Raw genomic sequence first — 3,623 nt, 5'->3', positions numbered from 1 at the left:
GTAATACAGAGAAGGGGTGGAGGAGAGAGTTGGGGGGCATTTCCACTGGTGAAGAGGGGTGTTTTTTTTTTTTTTTTATAACTAAAACCCAACTACAAACATGTTTGTAATTATGGTGCTTAGAGATTTTTTTTAAAATAAATTTGTATCAACAACATGTAAACCACTATGATCAAAATAAAAATTATACTTAAAAAAATAAATTTGGGGCCGGGCGGTGGCACTAAAGGTAAGGTGCCTGCCTTGCCTGCGCTAACCTTGGACGGACTGTGGTTCGATCCCCCGGTGGCCCAAAAACCAAAAAAAAAAACAAAAAAACAAAAAAAATAAATTTGTGCTTGCTTCGGCAGCACATACACTAAAATTGGAACGATATAGAGATTAGCATGGCCCCTGTGCAAGATGATATGCAAATCGTGAAGTGTTCCATATTTATAAAAAAAATAAATAGGGGCCGGCGAGGTGGCGCTAGAGGTAAGGTGTCTGCCTTGCAAGTGCTAGCCAAGGAAGGACCATGGTTCAGTCCCCGGCGTCCCATGTGGTCCCCCCAAGCTAGGGGCAATTTCTGAGCGCTTAGCCAGGAATAACCCGAGCATCAAACGTTGTGGCCCGAAAGAAAAAAAATAAATAAAATAAATTTGTTTTATTGAGGCCAGAGTGATAGCATAGGCGGGTAGGGCATTTGTCTTCCACACGGCTACTCAGGTTCAATTCCTAGCATCCCACATGGCCCCCCGGAGCCTGCCAGGAGTGATTTCTGAGTGCAGAGCCAGAAGGAACTCTGAACGCTGCTGGGTGTGGCCCAGAAACAACCAACCAAAAAAACACCTACTACCAAAATATAGATTTTATTTAGAGATTAATTGTAAGAGGCCCACAGACAGCTGTGGAAGCAGACCGCTGGAGGAAAACAAGTTCAATCTCCGTGCTTGCTAGCTCCGTCCCGCTTTATGAATGGGCTATTTGCTGATCTCTTCTCCGCATTATGGGGGTTTGCTGGCCCGACACCTTTCTGGGTGAGGGACAGGTCAATGCTGTCCCCTTTTCTGGGGACATGGAGGCCTCGCACTCGCCCAAGTTCCCAAAACAAGGCGCAGACAAGGCCCAGGGCTCGCCACGGAAAGAACTGCATCAGCTGGCCCTGAAGGGCATGAGGACATTCGCCCCAGATTTGGATCACGCCACGAACCCGGGTCAAGGGGCTGCTGGCGAGGATTGAAAACGTTCCCATTGTGCTCTGGAGTGCTGCTACCTACCAGGCCAGCCAGGAAACCCTGCACACTGAGCTTCACGTCAGTCACCCTGGGAGCAGGAGCCCAAGAGCCTTCTAGAACTAGGGAAAGGGTGTTTGCGTTTTGGAGGAAACTCAGTCCTATAAACCATGTTACGCTTTGGATGTGGAGGTCCACACTCTAGGCCAGGTTCAGGGAACTACAATTGCAAAAGGTGTGCACCCCACTGTACTACCACTCAAGCCCCACTAGATGTTACCTGGAAACAGAAAAGCTGACTATCAGCCCGACATAGCACAGCAGGTAAGGGGGTTTGCCTTGCACACGGCTGAGCTTGGTCCGATTCCTGGCATCCCATATCTTCCAAGCTTGCCAGAGTGAGTTCTGAGTGGAGACAGCAGTAACCCTGAGCACCAGCAAGTGTGGCCCCCACCCAAAGAAAACAAAAAGAAGGGCCCGTAGAGATAGCACAGCGACATTTGCCTTGCAAGCAGCCAATCCAGGGCCAAAGGTGGTTGATTCGAATCCCGGTGTCCCATATGGTCCCCGGTGCCTGCCAGGAGCTATTTCTGAGCAGACAGCCAGGAGTAACCCCTGAAGCACTGCCAGGTGTGGCCCCCCAAAAAAAAATAAATTAAAAAAAAAAAAAGTCTACAGGTATGGCTGAGGACCTATCATGGGTTGCTCCGCAGGAGGCAAAACTGGCATCTTTGGACCCTTTACCCTCCAGTGTCTTAGGGCAGGTGGAATTTGTTTAAAAAGCAAAGACTAGGGTCCGGAGTGATAGTACAGGGGTAAGACATTTTGTCTTGCACGTGGCCAAGCTGGGACAGACCAAGGTTTGATCACTGGCATCCCATATGGTCCCTGAGGCCACCAGGAGCAATCAAAAAACATAAAAAGTCAAAACACTGGCAGCATTGTTTTTTGCAAAAGCACACTAAAATGGAGAAATCTTAAGTATAGAAAGAAGTTGTCTAATTGGGATAAGAACTCATATATATATATTGGATTTTGGGTCCCACCTATCAACTCTACACTCAGGAATGGCTCCTGGCAGGCTGGGGGGTGGGGGACCATATGGGATGCTGGCATTTGAACCATTGACCTGTATGCAAGGCAAAAAAAACCTTACCTCTATGCTCTCTGGCCCCAGGAATAGTGCAGGGGCACCTTCCACCCTAAACATGGGGTCTGACTTAGGCCTCAATTGATCAGACATCTACCATCCAACCCCAACCCTTGGATCTCATGCTCAAAACTCACCAGTTTTCTGTACCAGCACCAGGAATCAAACTCCCCCTGGAAGAAGCCTTAATGAAGCCCTGGCACCAACTTGCTCCAGGGTAGGTTCCTGGTGATTAACTTTTTTTAGGTCAAGTGTATTTCCTTACTAATTCCCCCATTTGCTGCACCAATGCAAAAATGAACAAAAAACCTGCCACTTTTATTTATATCTAATAGGGGCTTCTGACTTTTTCTTTTTTTTTTTTTTTTTTTTTTTTTGGTATTTGGGCCACACCCAGCGTTGCTCAGGGGTTACTCCTGGCTGTCTGCTCAGAAATAGCTCCTGGCAGGCACGGGGGACCATAGGGGACCATATGGGACACCGGGATTCGAACCAACCACCTTTGGTCCTGGATCGGCTGCTTGCAAGGCAAACACCGCTGTGCTATCTCTCCGGGCCCGGCTTCTGACTTTTTCAATTGAGAAAAAAGTGGATGGGGCGAGGAGCCAACTGGTCTCCAGATGCTTTATGGGGAGGGGGGGGGGAAATGTCAGAACTAAATACCCATGCCAAAGTCAAGACAGTAGTCAAGAGACCCAAATTACAACAATCTATTTTCTTTGGGGGGGAGGGGTTTGGGTCACACCCAGCAACTCAGAGATTACTTCTGGCTCTATGCTCAGAAATTGCTCCTGGTAAGCTCGGGGGACCATATGGAATGGCAGGATTCGAACCACCGTTCTGCATGCAAGGCCAACACTTTACCTCCATGCTATCTCTCCGGCCCCCAACAATCTAAACGTAAAATGGCCTATATTGGTAGAACAGGGGGCTAAGGGTGGAGGTATGGGATGCATGCTGGGAACTTGGTTGAGGGAGGCCAACACTAGTGGTGGGACTGGCCCTAATTCACTGTCACTATATGCCTGAAATACATCTACGAAGGACTTGTAATGCACAATGGTTTCAATAAAAATGTTAAAAAAAAAAAAACCACTGGAAAGGGTGTGAACTGTCAAAAGACATCTGGAAGCTACAACTAGGCTAGATTTCACCTGCATCAGCATTTATGCAACAGGGACCACTCATCTCACATCAAGCTCCTAAGAACCAGGGAGCAGTGATCTCTACAGAGCTGTTAACATTCTGCAAAGTCACTTATG

General features: G+C 47.8%; 1 non-coding gene across 1 annotated transcript; it reads left to right on the top strand.

The window, feature by feature from the left end:
• The first annotated feature begins 334 nt into the window (after positions 1 to 334).
• On the top strand, positions 335 to 436 carry LOC125997726 (U6 spliceosomal RNA). The gene has a single exon (XR_007491756.1). It is a non-coding gene; the product is annotated as a U6 spliceosomal RNA (small nuclear RNA).
• Positions 437 to 3,623: the final 3,187 nt, after the last annotated feature.

Source organism: Suncus etruscus, chromosome 19, assembly GCF_024139225.1.
Source record: "Suncus etruscus isolate mSunEtr1 chromosome 19, mSunEtr1.pri.cur, whole genome shotgun sequence".
Classification (NCBI taxonomy): domain Eukaryota; kingdom Metazoa; phylum Chordata; class Mammalia; order Eulipotyphla; family Soricidae; genus Suncus; species Suncus etruscus.
The sequence above is the reverse complement of the archived record's forward strand: the minus strand, read 5'-3'. Positions and strand labels throughout refer to the sequence as shown.